The following is a 21,978-nucleotide window of genomic DNA, read 5'->3' as shown; positions in this document are numbered from 1 at the left end:
TCTTCTGGACTGCATAGGTAATGAGTTTTATTAAATATGGAAATTAGATAAACAGACATGACTGTCTTATTCTACTAGTATAATAATTTTATCAGGGAAAGATTACATGTTCGGTATTGTAAATGCATATGACATTTAGGATCCATTTACTACAGATCTTATAAATAAAAAATCATTGGTTTGTTTGTCTGTTTGTCTGTCCGGTTATGCATTAGGACACCCCTCCATTGATTGGGATGAAACCAATGCGAAGTGGTCCAGCTGGACCCTGGCCAGGATTTAGGGGGTGAGGGTCCCGGTCAGACCTCCCATTTGTGTACGCTGGGCAGAACTTTGACCTGGGGAGCCTGTTCTGAGCTTGCATACAGACACCTCTGCACTGATTGGGATGAAACCAACACAAGGTGGTCCAGTTGGACTCTAGTCATAATTTAGGGGGGTTAGGGTCCCAGTTGGACCTCCAGTTGCTGTACGCTGGCCAGACCTTTGACCCTGAGAGCCTTTTCTGAGCCTTCCACTTAATGGATTTGGATGATGACTTCACAGACTGGTAACATTGGATCCCAGAAGACATACAAGGGGGTTGAAGTCCCAGAGGGCCCTCGAATTGGCGTATGCTAGGCAGAACATTTCTGGGCGTGTTTTGGGCGTTCTACTGGCCAGGGAGGCAATATTACATGCAATCAGCACTTGCTGAGGAATGTACAAAAGAAAGACAATACAGAACAAAAAACAAACACCGCCTAAAACAAAAGAACAACAAAAGTGCCAAACAATTGTGTTACACATGAAAACATTGAAGTCAGATTTGTATGACATTTAATATAAAAAACAACACTGGTCAGCCACCTCATGGGTGTGTTGGAAGAGCTGCTAAGCTGCTAATTATTTTTAAAATGTTGACAGTTACATCCAACTCAATGATAACTTAATACCTTGAAGATTTAAACCCGGGCAATGCCGGGTACTTCAGCTAATTTATTATAGATGTATTTTTACACCTGGAGGAGGAACATTGCTACATTCCCAGGAGCTTCAATGTTTTATACCACGCTTGTTATATCCTTCATCTGGAATGATGTTATTTGTGGAGATTTGTTCTTATGTTTTTATGTTTTATATATGTGTGCTTTATTAAAGTATGATATTCAAACAATATCACACTAAAAACATTCCTTTTCTTCCACATATGATAATTTGATATACATGGGAAGAACACATCAGTGGATTTGCAAGAAAAGGCTGGCAACAAATTGAGATACAACGTCTGACCTTCTTATGCAGCTAGTAAGTGCAATCACAAGATGGTGACATGTGGTGAAGGAAGTAGACTTTTTCAACTACTTGAAAATAAAAAATAAAACTAAAGACACTCACATAATATTTTATTTAAGTCCAGTAAGTGGATTTCTATTGGGGAACAGGATCACGAGAAATTCACCTAGATGAAAGTTCTAAATTATAAAAGCACCTGAACAACAGAGTCACAATATTTGTTAAGATTGATTGTACTTTCATATATATCATTTGGACTCAGAAATATACACCGTTGTATTCTACAGTATTACACTATTGTATATTCTTTTTCTTTTCATATGGTCTGATTGTCAACGAGAAAACTTGTTTATGATCGTCCGAAAGAAATCGAATTTCATATCAACAACAATAAGTATATTCATTTCTGTTTTTTTAATATCTACTCAATTTTGTCTTGTTTGGGAAACCACAGCGCAAAAAAGTGATTTATACATTTTTTTCTATCTGTTATTTATACCTAGGTGTTAGGTTGCAATTCACTGATTTGCAGAAGTGGTCTATGTAGCGCTGTAAGGGTATTACACACTCTATAACAGTACTATGCTACGTATTTTGTCTTTTTTTTTCACATGTACTATCTAGACATGAACACCTTGACTGAACAACTTCATTGTTCTGGCGAAAGGATTAAAGACATCTTAAAATATAAGTGGATTTTTTCAAAAATTTTATCTGTGTACTAACAACTAGTGCTAGAAACAATTAGTATAGAAAAATTTCTAGATTCCATTGTATATTGGGGAATTGTGTGAGTAATACAGTGGCAATCAGTCGGAGCGCAGTTTATGGTTTAACACTCTATATCATATATATATATATATATATATATATATATATATATACACATAGGTATATATACAAAAATATATAGATTTATCTATCTACATAGATAGATAGATAGATAGATAGATAGATAGATAGATAGATATGCGACTCACAATTGTATACTTAGAGTGGATAGAGTTCTGTGTCCTGGGTTGAGCATCATCTAAGGATAACTACCACGAGAGATGGTTTGCAAATGAGACTGATATATTTTCATACTGTGTTCCCTTTGTAGCATTTTGTGCTCAGACTCCAGAACAGTTCCTGTGTTTATTCAGTTGAGAGACATGTTCAGTAAAATCTTATGTATCCTTATTTGCATTAATAATAAAGCATATTTGAGAAGCTAAGTGTCAATTAAGGTCATTTCCAAACATGCACAGGTGCAATGTAAATTTTGATTTGTGATGCAATATGCCAACTTTTCAACAAATTATTATTATTATTATTATTATTATTTTTATTATTTTTATTATTATTATTATTGTTATTATTATTTTAAAAACTGTGTAAGGCACCACCGAGGTCCACAGCTCCAGATAGCAAATTCACCCTTTGTTAATGGGGAAGTATGTGGACTTGCGGGTCAAGAAGGTGATTTCTTAAGTTAACTTCTTAAAGGGACAGATTTAAACACACTTTATTTGTAATTATGATATGAGCATAATGTCCTGTTTCATTCATACAATATTAACCGTAAGCAGACAATATTGTATCTAATAGGTTGCCTTCCTCATCATTACAAATTACATTTCTGCACTGTTGGTGACCTATTTATAGTAAGTAAATAAGAGCTAAAATCCTTGTTTATCTCTAATTACACATTATATTTAATTAGTCACTGCTTGCATCTTACCTTGGTGATTGATTGTCATGTACATGCTAATTACAAGTCCCATAAAACTGCAAAAGGATGTTTGAGATTTATTAGCTTGGTGTGTTTCACAAGAACAATATGTCCAAACGTGCTAAAATGTCCACAAAGGAGGAATACTGAGGAAGAATGGAAGGTCCGAGTAACTTGGTCATGGAAGACAATGAACGCACAGGCTTGATTTAAACAAGACAGCAAGATTTACAAGCCGGCCCCCAGGCTAGAATTTGGGAGGAGGAAAAGTCAGCGTGAGGGCAATGTTGTTGGAGCCACGGAACTGGAGATCCATGGAAGGTCTTGGAAAGAAATTTGCTTGGAATGTAAAGCCCTATTTGAAGGGTGAGAGGAACAGTCCAAAGCTGAATGGTGGCGACTCCCATCTATTGCAGTGAAGATAACAGGTGCAGGCAATGGAGATGTTACCAAGAACCACTGATTTACCAGGAAGGTGGAAATGAAATTACCTGTAGCCCCGGAATCCAGGAAAAGGGAGGAGAAGAACTGTTCAGAGGGCAAAGCAATGAGATAATGATGGCACAAATGGTACATTTTTCTGACCTAAGGGAGGGTTTCAATGACCCTTGCCTGACCTCCTGAGAACAGGTTAGGGCTTGCCATTTCCCTGACGCTTGGGACAGGAGGTTAGTAGGTGTCCGGGTTCAGCACAGTAGATACAAAGGTTGTTCCTTATCCATCTTTGCCATTCTTCTGAGTAAACCAAGAGTGTTCGGGCTGCATGGGCTTGTCAGGTGCACTTGGTGGTTGGAAGCGAGGTGCCAATTTGAAAGGGGAGTTGCATATAGACAGTAATAGCCATATAATTACTGCAAGGATAACATTATCATTAGAGATGTTCACTGACCCGCTACTTCAGTCTGCTCTCAGTCTCTGGCTGAGTTCAACTATCGCTGCTCCAGTACTACTATTGCCATCTCCAGTGTACTTCATCGTGACAGCTCCGGTTCTCTCATCGCTACCGCTCAGAGCTGCTACTACTATTGTGACTCATCAGCTGTTACCACGAGTTACCTCCGCTACTCCAGTCTGCTCTCAGTCTCCGTCTGTGTTGAACTTTTGCTATTCCAGTACTACTAATACCATCTCAACTGTACCACATCGTGACAGCTTCAGTTCTCTCACCGCTATCACTCAGAGCTGCTACTACTACTGTGTCTCATCAGTTGTTGCTACGAGTTACCTCTGCCATTTCAGTTTGCTCTCAGTCTCCTGCTGTATTGAACTATTGCTGCTCCAGTACCACTATGCTATCTTTGATGTGCTTTATCGTGAAAGCTCCAGTTCTATGATCGCTACCGCTGTGAACCGCAACTGCCTTGGTGACTCATTGCCTGTTCTCCCCAGTTGCCTCTGCTTCCCGTGTGCTAAGCATAACTCTAGTGCTGTACTCAAGCTGTTCCAGTATCTCCACCTATCACCATTGGATACACAATTGTGACAGCTTCTGCTTTTCCTTGTTGTGCCACAGGACATCTATTCTTCTTGTGCCTTATTAATCTCTACCCATGTTACTTGGCTCCTCTACACCGTTTTGCTGTTCACCCTCTCACAGGACCGCGACCTGCAGGTTTGGTGCCGCTAAGACCATACCTCCTTGCGGGGGTTCCTGGTGAAAACCACCTGCCTGTTAGACTCCGCACTTGTGGGTGGGCTAAGCCATGTCCAGCAGAGCCTGGGATCAATTTCCTATAAGCCAACCGTGACACCGGTAAAGGCCTTCCTCATGGAATTTGTAGTTCATTTTGATGAACATCATCTTTTACACATTTTTACAACGTAGCTTCCTATGTTGATTGCTGACAAGGTTCCCTGCTGTGCTGAAAACTCTTTCTGAGTACACACTGGAGGGTGGGCAGCTTAGGTATTGCAAAGCCATGGGTCTCCAAATTGCCTTTTTTTTCTGCAACTATGTAAAGGGACTGTTTGACGTGTCTATTTCTATGCTGTCATTAAGAAATCCTCAACAAAGTGCATGCTGCATGTGTCAGCCCGAAATCGGGTGTCATAGAGGATTCATCGCGTCCAGGTAATCGTTAAACCATGTCTGCTCATGCTGCATCTTTCATCTCCTTCTCCTCTCTGTATACCTCCCTCGCATCCCTGAAGAACTGCCAAACTTATGTAGACACAGGAATGGATATTACAACTGGAGGGGCATTAGATCTTCTCCAGAAAGACTGTGACACGGAACATGTGGGCAGGATGTAATCCGTCATGTTGGAATATGGTGCATTGAACAGAGATTTAAACCAATATATAGATGCAGTTGAGGAGACCGTACTTAAGTTAAAACGTGGCCCACCGGATGAGATTCTGGCTTTAAGAGAGCTTGTACATGAGAGACACACTGCGCTTCAGAAGAATACAGAGGAGGCCCTGAGACAGGATGATAAATATATCCAGTTTAAAGAACAGCTAAGAGACCAGAGAAAAAAATTGGGTGTGTCACCGGCCCCTTCAGACTAAGCTTTGGAAGATGAAGACATGGAGATCGCCATCAACCAGAGCACTGCGATTTTCACTTGTCCTATATCACAGTTGGAGATGGTGAACCCAGTGAAAAACAAAGTATGTGGTCACACGTACGAGAGAGAAGCAATGGAAAAAATTATTGAAAACAAACTTCAGAAGGGTAAATCCGCAGGTGTCCAAAAATTTGCTGTGATCTCCATGAAGGGCGGTATTTATAGAATCCAAAGCTCGCGAGATACGGCAACTCAACCATGACGTTTTGCCTCGTTGTCAGTTCCGAGGGTGTACAAAAGTACCAAGCCAGTTTGGCTCAATACTCTGATCTGCAATGTTCAGGTAGGGAAGGTTTTCGGAAAACCAATCACGAGCATCTCTAATTGTCATATACAAGCTACTTACAAGTCCCATAAAACCGCAAAAATATGTTTGAGATTTATTAGCTTGGTGTGTTTCACAAGAACAAGGTGTCCAAACGTGCTAAATCGTCCACAAAGGAGGAATACTGAGGAGGAATAGATGGTGTGAGGACTTTGGGCACGGAAGACACTGAACGCAAGGCTTGATTTCAACAAGACAGTGAGATATACAAGCAGACCCCCAAGCTAGAAATTAGGAGGATGACCAGTCCACGTGAGGGGATTGGTGCTGGAGCCACGGTAGACCAAAGATAATGGTACTGGAGATCCGTAAACAATTTTGAGGCACCAGCTCGAACTGAATGGAGCATTGATTTAGGAAACCATAGCATTATTTAGGGTCGCCATCAAAATTTGGTGGGGTAGGTAGCTGTAGAGTAGAGGATGCAGCCAGCGCCACAGTGGGATTCGGATGCCACTGGCGATGGGGGGTTTGACAAGGAAGCTTGGAGTATGTTCAAACGAACTGCCAAGGACTGAAGGCACGAAAGCTGAGTAGTATCTTGCTTTTCCACCTGTCCCACTAAATGTTATAACATGTCTTTAGCGGAAGGTTCTCCAGAAGCATCCATAATATGGCCAGTTCTTACTGTCACAAGCGTCCCAGTCAGTTGGATCCTTGCTAATTGCTTGGGAATTGCTTGGGTTAACTCTATCAACAGGGAGATGTGGAATGTAACGAAGCAGAAGGTGTTCGCCAGTAACCCTCTCTAGGAAGTATGGACTTTTTGCCTTCTGCACCGCAAGTTGCAGTTCTCAAAATAGGTCCCAAGCGATAGCAGATGGAGAGTGTTGTGAAGCGGCAACACTGAGAGGTGGAGGAGATTTGAGGTGTAGGAATGGCAGGAGCAAAGGCCCAAGTAAGCAAGGTAACAGAAAACCACTGAAGGTGCAATAGTCTGCAGGCAAAGTACACAGAGGTCCAGGTAAGCTTGGAAGCTTTGGGTCTGGATCACGGATGGTACAATAGTCTCCCGGCAGAATACACAGAGGTCCAGATAGGCTTGTCGGTTTTGGGTCTGGATCACTGGGGTTGCAATAGTCTGCTGCAGGATTGCACTGAGGGGGGGGGCTCAGGGTTTGGGTCAATAGAGATGCAGCTGGAATACACGGAGATCCACGTAAGCTTGCAGGATCTGGGTCTGGATCACTGGAGGTGCAGTAGTCTGCGGATAGAGCACAATGAGGTCCAGGTAAGCTTGGGAGCTCAGGGTCTGATTCAATAGAGTTGCAATAGTCTGCAGGTGGAATAACAGGAGTCACAAAGAGTGACGGATGCACAGGCAGGGAGACTTCAAGAACTGGCACCATAACTAGGGACAAGGTGCATTAAATAGACTGAAGGGCTGACACTCATTATCCAATGAGTGTAAGACAGAGAACATATAAGGATTGGTCTGCATATGCGCAGACCAAAAAACACTCAGGGCTGAAAAGGACCAGAGCCGGGCCAGAAGGTAAGCGCACCGACCCAGAACGAGTGAACGGCTGGTCCGTTGTGTGACACAAGTACAATAATATGTAGCAAATAGGTACAATCGATACATACAAACATAAAAATCACACAGATACAAGTTAAACATAAAAACATAACAATTTTATTTGTGGTAGATAAAGGAGTTGCAGATATAAGACACAGGGTAAAGTGGGTCTAATTATTCTTTGTAATTAACATTGCATGTAAATATCTAACACGTTTTATAACTAAATCTGGTTAGTGTTCCTTTACTTACATAAAATAGAGGAAGTCTATAAATTAGGATGCACTAATGTTCATGGAAATACAGCTTACAAATTTACTAGGAACTAGTGACATGCAGCACTGTGTGACATCATTTTATTTACCCATGAAAACTGTATCAATTTGCCAATCAGGCCTGATTGAGATGCAATCTGATTAATACAATTATACCATGTGTAGAATTAGACAAATTGCTGTAAAGGTTATGGAAAGGAGCCAATAGCAACGCAAGTCACATGAGCAAAAGTAGAATGAAACCAGTTTCCCACTCATTGCCCCTGCTTATTTGGGAAAATGTCTGTCAAGGTCAACATACAGTCAACGACTCACCAGACTTAAAAAGCAATCCCAATAGCCTAACAAAACGTCTACAAATTTTTGTATTCCTCCAACTGAAAAGTCACCTGCTCAGTAGATATTGAGGGGTATATATACTAAACTGCTGGTTTGAAAATGTGGAGATGCTGCCTATAACAACCAATTAAATTCTAGCTGTCATTTTGTAGAATGTACTAAATAAATGATAGCTAGAATCTGATTGGTTACTATAGGCAACATCTCCACTTTTTCAAACCCGCAGTTTAGTAAATATAACTTTGAGTGTATATAGTTTGTTTATAGTTTCAGTTAATTAAGATTTTGAAATGTCTTTGTCACTTAAATCAACATCACTTTAGGTGTGGTACAAATGTTCAGAATATAATTGATACCAGCTGCTCCCCTAGATGCCCTCTTATAAATACCTAAATTGTACCAAAATAGATTTCACACATTCTGCAGTTGAAATCATTTTATTTTACTAAATAATATAATAGTTTTCATATATACTTCTCTTTTCACTAGAATAAATTGCACACTAGATGTGCCGGAAAATATTTTAATAGTCTCTCTAGAATGTTAGCTCTCACGGGCAGGGTCCTCTCTACCTATTGTCCCATGTCTGTCTACTGTCTGACTCCCTTGTACATCCTGTCTTGTATTTTGCTGCACCCCATTTAAGTCCCCATAGCATTACTCAAACTCATCTGTGCTACCTACGTGTATTACCTTATCTATTTGTTACTAGCATCTGTATTCAGTACTACAAAACCTGTGGCGCTTTATAAATAAATAAATAAATAATAATAATAATTATAATTACTGAACCCCAAAGTTTGTTATCTTTTAAGTAAACATTTTCCATTAAAAAAAATATCTCAGTAAGTGTGTGGCAAATAATTTTATTATAACTGATATACTCAATATAACCAAATCTGAGTTAAAATAGATATTTAACTATAAAGATAATTTGTAAAGTGTAAAAATAAAAGAAGTGCAAATTTTAAATCAGAAAGAAACTAAAAAGCAATAACTGGCAAACACTGTTTCCTGTTCACATGATCATTAGTTTGACCACCAAACACTTTCTGTAGGAGATGCTTTTTTTTTAAGAAGTGAACCAACAAATTTCCAAATATGGTAATCAAAGTTAATTAATATATTTGGAAAGATTTGCTTATCTCTAGCAATAAAAACAAATACATGTACAAGTGAATGGTATGTTAGGTATAAACAGAAATGTGTATAATGAAAATTACACTATTTTAAGAGTTAGCTTAATTGAGACATGGAATGGACCATTGTCTTGAGAATTTTGCCAAATTAAAGTTATGTACCAGAAACGTGACTCCTCATATTATAATCTATATGTAAAGAACAGTGTAGAAAATGAACAAGCAGTGACTTCTAAGACCGATCCAAAAAGGTACATAAAGGTTCATGTCTTCCAGTGATTGTCTCCATCAGGTCACTGCGGTTGGTTTCAGAACATTTATTATTGAACAATAAGTTGGCTCCAAGTAGGAGAATCCAGTAAGAAAAAAATAAATGGATTTTACAGCATTATAATTAGTATGAAAATTTAAATTTAGTATGCAGATAAAAATGCAACATATCTTAGATACTGTACTTTTATTTATTTGAACAATAAAATAGTAAAATTATTATAACATTGCTACTTTACTATAAGTCACTATAAAATGTCACTTAAGTAATTGTAATTATATTAAAGGAAGCAGAGATTAATACTTTTTTTCTCGACCTTCTGGCAGCTGTGTTTTAACACAATGGTGTCTGTTCAAACGCTATCCAGAACTCAGTGATGGCTCCAGGGCGTATGACAAAAAGCAGTAATGCCTGTACTGTGAGAAGCTCCTCTTAAAAATTGCCCGTCACATGGAGCATGCTCACCGCAATGAGACTGAAGTAGCCTGGGCCATAACATTTCCCAAGTAAAAAAATGATTTATCTACCGAGTCTATGGTTAACCACTGGGCACTACTTGCAAAAGCCATCCTGACACAGGTGATCTTGTTTAATCGAAGAAGGGAAGGGGAAGTTTCAAAAATGTTGCTACCTTCTCCTCAAGAGATGCATTGGATCTCCACGAAGAAGTGTCCCTAGCGCTTTCCGAGGTTGAGAGGATGCTCTGCCGGCACTTCACTCGCATTGAAATCCATGGGAAACAAGGGAGTAAAGTCCCCATCCTGCTGACACCAGCCATGCAAGCTGCAATGGAAGTTCTCACGGAAAAGCATGACAAATGTGGAGTGGATAGCCAAAATGTCGACATGTTCGCAAGACCAGCTCCCTTGTCACACTTCAAAGGCACCGATTGCATACGACATTTTGCCCGAGAGTGTGGGGCCAACCTTTCCCACATGCTGTCTTCCATGAAGTTTCGAAAGCACATTGCCACTCTCCGAAAGGTCCTCAACCTAAACGACACAGAACTGGATCAGTTGGCAAACTTCCTTGGGCCCGGCATCAGGGTGCACCGGCAGTATTACCGACTCCCAGTAGGTACCCTCCAACTCGCCAAGATCAGCAAACTGTTAATGGCTCTCGAGAGTGACAGACTGGCTGAATTCAAAGGCAAGAATTTGGACGAGGTGCACATTGATCCGGACGGTTAGCAGGAAATCTGGTGTCTGATGTATGCAGTACCCTGGACCTTCCTGAAGCCTTGACCAATAGAAGCAAGCCACATAATCTGCATTGTTTTACTGTTTTTCTGACTACATATAAGCAGGAGCTTTGGGCTTAGTGACCAGTCTTCCTTGACCACAGCCTTCAGACCTGAATGACTGTTCACAGGATCCAGAGCACCTGCGATAAGTAACGGCTGTACTTATTATTATTTCGCTTGAATTATTCTGCTACTTTTTGATAATAAATTACTTTGCGCTTTGGAAACACAAATAGAGATTCGACAATCGTTATTGGATAGCGACAAAACATGCATAACACCCTATATGCCGTGTTCCAGACACGTGTCCTCATGATGCAATAAAATCAAGTATGTGTGTGTGTGCATGCACAAACTTATTTCTAGTGAAATTTTAGTTTTCAATTAGCTTTAGAACAGACATCAAAAACAAGGACATGGGCTGTCTGACTATTTTTTTTTTTTTAGGTCATAGCTCCATGATTTAAAATCATACATTGCTTAAATGGTAACATCAAGCGTCTGCCATATTAGATTTGCGCTATTTCACTGTACAGGGTACAGCCTTTAGAGTCAAACCTAACATTGTTGCTTATCTACTATAGGTGCATTATGACAGGAACATTACACGACTCAGAGAAGGCAGACAGTCCGATCCCATTCTACATACATTTAGTAAAAATGAAATGGAAATATTAGTGTAAAGTTGCTTAAGAGGGTGTTGGATCACCATGTGTAGCAAAGACTCATTGACTGTACCAATGTCTGAAAGTGTGCAGGATGGATACAAAACTATTCTTCTGCAAGAAAGTTAAACCATATCAGGAAAATGGGCTACATAGCATTACAGAACCACCAGAATTGTTTTTTGTTTTAACAAGCAGTCAGGGTTGTAGAGTTCTTTAGGTTGACAACAGACAGGCACTCATCAGTTGGTTGAGAATATAGTGAAAGATAATTCATCTGAACATGTACTATATATATTATTCTCTTCCACTTGTTGGTAGTCCATTGACTGTGTTCTTTGCCCCACTGGACTCACAAATGTGCATTATCAAATTTGCTGAGCAGTTTATGCCTTGCGGACCAATTAGCATAACCTGCTCTGGGGAGTTCTTATTGGGCCATTTTGTGATGAAGCTGGCAGCTTGCGTGATAATTTAAAATTTACAGTCATTTGATCTGCAGTTGCTCACCTGTTTTGACACTGCATCATGCAATCCAGATCCTCAATTCTTGTTCTGTAAATAATCTAAATACTTATATAAACTTTCTCAGCACTATCCAAACACTGTTTCACTTTATATCTTCTTCCCTAAACACACATATTCCTGCATCCTGCATATACCATCATCAGCAATAATATTCTTATAGTTGTCCATCCACACATCCATAGGCCAAACAGTACTGCATCCAAGAGATAGAGGATCTAAGGATATAGGGTTATAGGTTACTACTGGGACAATCAATTTTCAGCAGCTAGTCCTAGAATAATCTGTGATTAAATATATTTATACTGGGACCATCTATTTTCAACAGCTAAGTATTTATTTTATATTTGGTCTTTTATATTATATTATTTATATCAAATAAACTATATTCCTGTTATACAGTCTCAGTGTCATGTTTTATTAATCATTTGTACATTGAGCCTGCTATTTTCCAACCGGAAACATTATTTGGTACCAGGAGTGGGGTTAATCCGTGCACCTGTCGTCCTTTCTGTGTAAGAAAGATTTGTGATATGTCCAGTCGACCTTGTATGTGTTTTTGCCTCCGTCTTACTGCATGAGAGAGGTCCATGATAAGAAAAAAATCACACTGTTTGTTCTCTCTATCTCACTACTCTGAGTAAGCGAGAACTGTTATTTAGTTAATCACGCAAACTGTTTGTCTAGTTTTTCCCATTTACAAGAGGCTGCACAGTGGCTTAGTGTTTAGCACTTCTGCCTTACAACACTGGGTCATGAGTTGAATTCCCGACCATGACCTTATCTGTGAAGAGTTCGTATGTGCTCCCTGTGTTTGCATGGGTTTCCTCTATATGCTCTGGATTCCTCCCACACTCAAAAAACATACTGGTAGGTTAGTTAGAGCTGCTAACAAATTGACCCTAGTATGTGTGTGTGTGTTAGGGAATTTAGACTCCAAACCCCAATGGGGCAGGGACTGATGTTAATGAGTTCTCTGTACAGTGCTGCGAAATTAGTGCCGCTATATAAATAATTGATGATGATGACGGTAACATGTTTCAAAGAAATATTTGTACATTTGTAAATGTAATACCGGCATTGGTTAATTGTAAGCTTTTGAAGAAGTGCAGAATAGTTTTAAAAACCATGGTCCGTAACTTCGCCTCAGCTTGGATCACTCGAGGGATGCAAAGCACCTGTTGCTTCCACTTCGTTTTACCTAGTATATATATATATATATATATATATATATATATATATATATATTATGGTTTTTTGGTATGGTTCATGATATGAGAACTTCAGAAAGAGATCTCTTGATATGCCTGAATAATTGAACTGTCTGGTACGCATAGGCACGTATTATATTGTATATGTATATACACATTTATATATATGCTGCTTTAGTGTATATATCTATAGTTTTAATAATTCCAAGGTGTGTTCAGGATGTGAAAACTCAGCTTTGTTTCACTAATACATTTATTCTAGGTCATGCAAAGAGAAAGGAAGAAAACACAATGGTAGGCAATGGTAATAAGTCTTCTATTTATTTATGCTTTCTTAACTACTCCCATAACAAAAACACAAACCTATTTTATAAACTTAGACAGTAAGCACACATACTGTACACTTACAAGAATATATGAGATAAAGCAGCATAGCTACTTGTTTGTTGATGTCTTAGGATCCTTCTCTCTGCTTCCCTGTAAACTGAAGTCCAACTAACATTACATTTATTTACTGTGAATCAGACATACACACTTTATTATTTAACTAATTCCCTATTTGATACATTTATGCATATAAACTGTATCGTAGCACATCTACATTCGCTATAAAATATATATAAACAATCAGGTATAAATAAAATCGTTTTAATAATATCTATGATGTATTTTAATTAAACAATTGCACATCTGGAAACAGTCACCACATTGTTGTCATGACAATTATTGGAGATGGCCACACACATAAAGATAACAATTGTTTATATCTAGCACCTGCAAGTTTTTCTAACTTAATACATTGTTGTCTCATAAGATAAGATCCCATACCATCATTGATATAAAAATGATCAGCAAGATTGTTTGTCCGTTCAACAAAAACCCTTTAAAACAATCTCAAGCCAGGTGTTGGTCATGATTATTTCAAAATCTCCATCGTGTAATAGTGTGTATGTTTTACACAGGTATATATTGTCCAATGTTAGCGATTTCTGGATCACTATCCTTATAATTAGGAATTGTGGTAATAACGGTCTGACCAATGGTAGTATACTGGAGTGAAGCAGAAATTTGTGTTCGGCACTGGACACGACTTTCCCCCATAACTAGTGACTGTTCAGTACAGTCCATTCATGTTGTACGTAACCTTCCCCACTGGAGCTCTACATTTTCTTAGTTGTACTGGACATGCAATGTCTTTGGCTGCATAGTTAGATGTTGTATTTAGCTTTGCACTGTATCTGGTCTTCCCACAGCTTCGTCGTGAATGTTGTACTGTTCATTTATGTCCACGAGCAAGGTGTTTGGCTTACTTGATTCTAGGCCACAGATTGGTGCCTCAATTTAAAGATCTTTTTGGCGGCACAAGAACTGACTTCCCTTGATTGTAGAACAAGCAGGCTGTGGCACTTTCCAGGTGTCATTGACTCGAACCAGCAGCTCTTGTATGTCCAACCATTCTTTGTAAATGTTTTTTTTTCAAGTATCCAATGCAGTGGACTGTAGTCAGTTTGTCAAAGAAAGACTTGTCTGGATCAAACACAGGTAGAGAATGGTAAAAGAAACATTCAAGATATCATTGACTTCAAAGGGTTGCTGTTTGTTGTGGAAATGAGGTTAAGCTTTATTAGGGTGAGAAGTCACAGCACCTAAAATCCTAATTGTGGAGGTAGAAATAGGTCTGCATCTATCTTTTGGGGTACTATCTGTTATTTTTGGCTGTTACAGGCAGAGGGCCCATTTAGTCAATTTGTAGAGTATTCCAGGGTCCTTCAGTCCTTTGGATTCTAAGGGTAGCAAATATCATCCTAGGTGCTGGGATAACTTGGGCACATACCACACAGTTGTCACAGTATTGCTGGACATCTTTTCCCATGTCTGGCCATCAACCTACTGTCTTTAGTTTCTGAGTCTTTTCTACCAATTGGTGTCCACCTGTGGGGAGGTAATGTACCAGATATATCATTTCATGCCTGTACTCTTTTGGAACCACCCATGTTGTATCTTCCCCATTGTGGATAAGTATTTTCTAGTCACTGGTTAATGACAGATTATGTGTGTGTTTTGCCAATGTGTTTCCCTCTGTTAAATTCAACTCCTAATTTTTCAACTTTTGTATGGTTTCTTTAATTTCAGGATCCTGCATTTGGATCTCTGATATGTCTGATGCTTTTATCACTTCTGGCCTTTTTGTCACTGCACATACAAGAGGACACACTTTTGGCTCTGTGCTTGCTTTAGGTATTTGTCACAACTCCCCCTCTTGTGCCCTTTGTTTGGGATAAAGGTCAGATGTTTAATTCTGTTCATGGTGTGGTGATCCATGTGAATGCCCTTTGACTTTACAGACCCAGGGGATATGGGCTGGGCTCTGTGCTATGGAGACCATGTACTGAAGGAGGTCTGCATATATAAGAGGGCTTCCTTCAGATGGGCTATACTGATGACTGTGCCAAAAGGACAGAATTTCGGTAAGGGCATTACACACCCATGCTGGATCAGAGTACACAGCTAATTCCTTTTAGTGGTCTTGGAATATCTCAAGGGCATGTGCTACTGCTGGCAGCTCAGCGTATTGTGTAGATATTACATTACAAGAATGAAACAAAGATTGTGGCCTCTGGTGGGGACATAATATGTACAGACCAAAACCTGCTTGGGATGAGCCTTGTACAGATCTGAAAAATCAGGAATGAAAGCCCTAGAATAATTTACCAGCCACAGGAAGAATCTCAGTTAAGTATACTGACAGAAAGAGGTAGAAATTACTCTGGGCATGCCCGGGGTGTGGGCACATGCATATGTGCCTATGCAGACCTGCACGATTCTGGCACTTATGCCCAGAGAATTGGGACGGGGTGCGAAGGGGCGTTATAAAGTTGGTCAAGTACAGTAAAGTGCACCCACTGCAAAAACATATACACTTAATAGGAGACATATCTTTTGAACAAGCTATAGGCCAGGTACAATACTCTGTGATGATGATTATGATGACTTTTAGCACCCCAGGCTACTAATGCAAAGCCATACACATCTTTACATGTGTACGGCTCTATGTATGGGAGGAAATATGTTATGTTTCAATTCTCTTTCTTATGTAGAGTAATAAAGTTTTCACTTGTGCTATAACTACCACTATAATACCATAAATCATATTATTTAGTCTTATGAGTTCTTGCACAGTAAGGTATTGAATTTAATTGTATACAATATATCAAAATTTACAATTTGCTCACAATGGTCGATTATTTGTATGGACTTTACTTAAATATTTGAGTGATTGTCTCCACCGTACCTCCAGAGATGGGGTAAGAATGTTTCCTATAAAACAAGTAGTTTATTCCATGTTGGAGAAACCCACAGAACTGATTCTTTAGCTTGGTTGTTATATAGATTAGGTAAATAGATTGTAGAGTTACAGAAGCATTAAATATAACATACTTTACCTCAAGACCAAATAAACTATCATAAAACCTTATAGTTATAGAGGTGACAAAATGAATGGTATAGCAAAATGATGTAAAAGTTATAAATTTTATGATTTTATAATAGGTATCCAGATGTCCTGTTACAGTTCTATCACATCTCATTCTATTCATGTGATGGCACAGAGAGAAAATAAGAAACACTGATGACATGATGACCACGATAAACGGCATAATATCCCAGAATAACGTCATATAATCTCGTATTGCCATTATATTGCTGTTAGATGATTTGTTAGCTGATTTCTTAGGAATTTTGATGTTAGTGAGCAAAACATATATTGATGTGAAAGAAATGGACACCAGCACCAAAGCAATAATCAGACGTACAACCCTTTGTAATATAATATTCTTCAGACGTAGAAAGAAAACATTGTGGAAGTTAGAGATCTTCAAGCAGAAGACAACAGAGAGGAGGGTTGATAACCAGATGCTGGTATAGAAGAAGCAAGGCCGAATTAAACCAACACTTATGTGATATATGAAAGATAATTCTAGACGTAAAAGGCGACCAAAGATGTCCAACATGGAAGCAGATTGATAGAATATTTTTGAGATCCCGAGGGAGGTGATAATTTGGTCAGTAGTGGTCACTGGTCTTTGTTTCCTCCAGTCAGTAACATTCACGGTAATAATGAATATATTTATCATTATTCCTGCTATACAGGCAATTCCTTGAACAACAGAAAGACTCAGGCGTATAATATCTTCTTCCTTCATAGAAATGTTCATGTCTTCGGTGATAGAAGTGATCCGTCCAAATGAAAGGTAATATAGGTTATTGCTGAATTAGAGTATGGTCTTTTATTTCACTGTATGATGCAAATGATAATGTAAAACACTGCAGCTGTTCATCTTTATACAAATAAGGAAGCTGTGTGCAAATATTACTAAGTGTCCCTCTTACAGATGCTGTTTTGTCACATTACGGAATTACATGTTATAAGCACTGAGGTTAAACAATATTTAGAATTAAATTTAATTTAAAAAGTATCTATTTAACTGATTTAATGATAAATATAACACATAAATAATTACAATACAGTGGCTGAATCTGTGTTTATGTGTGTTCACTTAGGAGTAGGGCTTTAATTAGAATTTTAAAGTGGTAAATATAAGGTGATGTTTCTTAATCAATAAGAGCTAGTACTTCAGCAACTTAGGATACAAGTGCAGTGAAGCATTATTAGAAGTCCATCGTATCACCTATCCTCTGAATCCAGGTGTATCACATGTCCTTCTAGGCAGTAGAACTTCCCTGCTGGTCCAGTGCTGGAAGTGGACTGATAAACAGCACATTAACATCTTCCTCACTTCTTCTTAGGGGGACATACTCTGAAGATACAACCAAAATTGATCTGTATTGTAAAATAATTTAAACCTCCTGATAGAAATTTACAAATAATTATATTGATAAATAATATTCAAAATATTTTTATAAATGCTTTCTTATAATTGTTTAGTTAAAAGTTAGTAGCTATTAAAACATTGCATGCTGAGGAATTAAAATAAATTACTTTGTCTCAGGATACAAAGACGTGGTTAGAAAACACAAAGGACAGACTTGAAAATAAAGCACTGATGTCATAGGAGAGTGATAAAGCAACATCTATAATATCCACATTGGGTTTGTGCAATGGTATAATTAGTGCTGATTTGCTGAGCCTGAATATGACAATGTGCAGCCTATATAGGATGCATACTCATGGTGAGTGCATTGCATAGTGTTGTTGTAAGGGTCTTATAGGCACACATGCACCCGTTCAATCAGTAATGCGCCTGATCAGGAGCTGTGTCTTCATGGTCACACATAAGTTGCCAGAGAGGTGACTGCACCACAGCGCTCAGTGACAATGTACATGCACGCTGAGAAGCATATGCTGTGTATAAATAGTTGGTCTCACTTGTATGCATTGATCGCTGTAGGTTTATTTGCTTTTGCCTGGGTGCTCTCTATTTATTTTATCATTCCGTATGACGACCCTTTCTGGACAATTGACTTTGATTGTACTCTGCCAGCCTTGACCTTTACTCTGTTCCTGCCTTCGTGTTTGCCTGCTGATGTTGCCGCCACTGATTTAGTTTCCGACCCAAGTTCATTTGACTTTGTTAGCCATCTCTTCTGTGGTCTGACCTTTGAGTACTAAGCAACAATAACTATGTGTAGAAGTTCTGGGGCAGAGACTACCGGTGAGAACATCTAATGCAAAGTAGAAAAAAGTGGCTGGTATAGGTGAAAAGCAAAAAAATGGTTATTGGATCTGACATTAGAGTTTTATTCACTGGAAGGTGTTTGCAGCTTGGCGCCTATGGAAAATGACAGATGCAGAGTCCTTACTTGATCACGATCAATACACCTACCATCCATACCGACTCCTCAGAATAGCTGCCCACTCACCGCTTCTGTGGCCGGGTCCCGAGTTACAGTGTGCGGCGGCCAACTTGAAATTGACTCTGGCGCCAGGAGGGTTAATACCCAGTGCCGGAGGGTATAAACCACCAGCGCTAGGTGCCGCGTGTATTAAGTGAAGGTCTAAATGTAGAATTTAATTTAATAAATGTTTTTAAAATTTGCGCTGCAGTCAATTGTTTAACCCCAGCGCTAGGCACTGAGGAGTGTGACACGGTTCTGGACGCCGCAAAGCAGTCCAGTGGAGGCAGCAGCATAAGCGCCTCCTACTGCGTTTAGAAAGGCACATTTGGGACAAAGAAAATCAGACGTTGGGAATGCAGCCCAGCTGGTTCACAACAGACAGGGTGGCATAGTCGGTCCATCCTGTCACAGCTTCAGTCTAGAGGAGAAGCAGTGGCGCAAAAAAATTAAATGGCCAGAGTTGAGCCCTAATTGGCTCTCCATCCTGGCCATTGACTGGTAGACGGCAAATATGTACAGATTTTCTGTCACCTATGCCGGGAAGCACGACCGAAAGAAAGAATCCCAACATTGACGATCTGGTAAATACAATCTTCTTTTCTTATTATCTTGGCCAGTTCCAGCCATGTCCTCCTGGTGGATCCTCTTCACCCTCTTCGGGGGCGCTGCTACAATGGGCCTTACTGTCATAGAGCATCATTGCTGGTCAAAGTAGATGCTCATATTAAGGGTCACTATAGCAAGTGCTGAAACTATACTCATGGCAGTTATACCAAATGCTCTTTATGCCATAGTCACAACTAAATTCAATCCATCTGATATTTCCTAAAACTAATGTGAGTATAGCTACAGTTCTTGTTATAGTTATCTATTGATATCTATTTACTAAAGAGTTGTTGCTGCATTCATGTTTCAGGATGACACATAATAGACAGATGTTAACTACAATCCCATTAAAAAAATGTGTTTTTGTAACATAAAGTAGAAGAATGTTGATACTTACCATTTTCCTATGTTTTTTCTTCAGACTGCTAATGATTTTTAATTCTAGACTACCATCGCAACCACAGTCACATGATGCTTGATGTAATCACTGCTTAAGGAACCCGCTTTGACACCTACTTACCTGCTGTAATTCCTGTGACCTACAGATTAGACCCAATCTAATCCATTATCCTGCATTTATGAGGATTGGACTCACCCACTAGAACCAACGCTCTGTCCGCTACCTGCAGTCCTGGCCAGTGTGAAAGGCCAGTGGGGACCATCCACAGCAACCCTGATCTGTAGGCAAGAGGTCAAGGGTACCGGTCCAAGTATACCAGGAAGGGGGTACACTAGCAGCGAGCATTACCCAGAAAGACATGGTTCTAGGTGCCGCTAAGGAACTTAGTGGTGGCAGCAGCAAAAGCCACTCATAATGTGGTTAGAGGGCGCATTTGGGATAAAGAAAGGGGAACGGTCACCCTGATCTTCTGGGGAAGGCAAGCCCACTCGGTCAGGGTGGCAAAGGCGGTCTATTCTGTCACAGGTATGTTAGGTATAAATAAAAATGTGTATTATGAAAAGTAGATTATTCCAAGAGTTAGTTTAATTGAGACATGGAATCCCATCTCAAGTAAAAAAAACCTGTATTGTCCTAAGAATTTAGCCAAATAAAATTATGCATGAGAAACATGAATCCCCATATTATACCCTATATGTAAAGAACAGTGTTGTAAATGAACATGCAGTGACTTCTAAGACCGATCCAAAAAGTACATTAAGGTAAATGTTTTCCAGTGATTGTCTCCATCAGGTTACTGCATTTAATTTCAGAACATCTCCTTTTGAACAAGAAGTTGGTTCCAAGTTGGAGAATCCAGAGCTTGGCTTTCATGTTTACTAGGGACAATGGAATTTAAGTACTAATAGTAATAAAAATGTGAAATCACATAATGCCAAGTGTCAAAATAAATGCAGCCATGAAGCTGGAGCTGATGTGTAATACAAAACCAATGAAGAATAAAGTAATTGATTGGAACGTGTTGCGGCTGGATACGCCCTTCCACGCCGTAGCGTGCTCTACGCATAATTTCAGACAAAAACAATCAAGTTTGCTCGATATTAATTGAAATGACTTTATCCAATTTGCTGACTTCGACAGCTCCACCCTTTGATAGTGTAATAAACTATCACCTAATCAACGTCTCAAGTTCAGGATTATACAACACTTCTTCACAGACCATGATCTCGGTATCTCTCACCACATTTTCAGCCTCGTTCTCAGTGTTTCTCCCAGAAGACTGTTTTCCACACTTCAACACAGTAGGAACACATTTGACACATAAACCAATTGCTAAGATGACACCCAGTATAAGGAGAAGGAGCTTACCTACACTAGCAACCATTTCCTGTACCCTCTTCCCAGACCAGAGAACCATTTTACAGGTTTCAACCACGAGAACCAACCTGCCACCTTTTCCCCGACCTCATATAACAAAGAATTATGGTTCCTTCGAAATTCCCATTTCAGTTGCAGAATTTCATCCATCTTCCTCTTTAGGGTCATCAGTATTATTGGTGATGTACATGCAACATTTGATACCGAACTGGGTGGCCAGTGTCATACAGTACCCACCAGTAATAGAGGTGAGATAATTTAGTACCAGTCTATGTTGCACCAACTCCTTCTTGTACGCTTGTAGCTCCCTTCCAGTATACCTGAAAGTGTCATCATACATCTCGGTGATATTGTCTATCAATTTAGCTAGGTCTTGGATATATTTAAAGTTAAATGTTCCCCGAGCGGTCCTGGTGAGATCTAGAGCAACCATAACTTGAAAACCAGCGGTTTCACTAATCAATTTTGTAGCTATAGGTTCCTCACCAGGAATCATATTTCTCTTGCCACGGTGTTCATACTGTGTGTGTATGTATGGGGGTGATGTAGTTTTGTGAATACCAACCATTTCTTCATGAGTAATAGTCATGATTTCAGGAACCAGTTTAGCTAAGAAACACAAGCCCTTGGAACTCGGAGTCACCCAGGAATAAGCTTTTCTCCCACAA

Source organism: Mixophyes fleayi, chromosome 3 (assembly GCF_038048845.1).
Source record: "Mixophyes fleayi isolate aMixFle1 chromosome 3, aMixFle1.hap1, whole genome shotgun sequence".
NCBI lineage: Eukaryota > Metazoa > Chordata > Amphibia > Anura > Limnodynastidae > Mixophyes > Mixophyes fleayi.
This window is presented reverse-complemented; position numbering follows the sequence as displayed.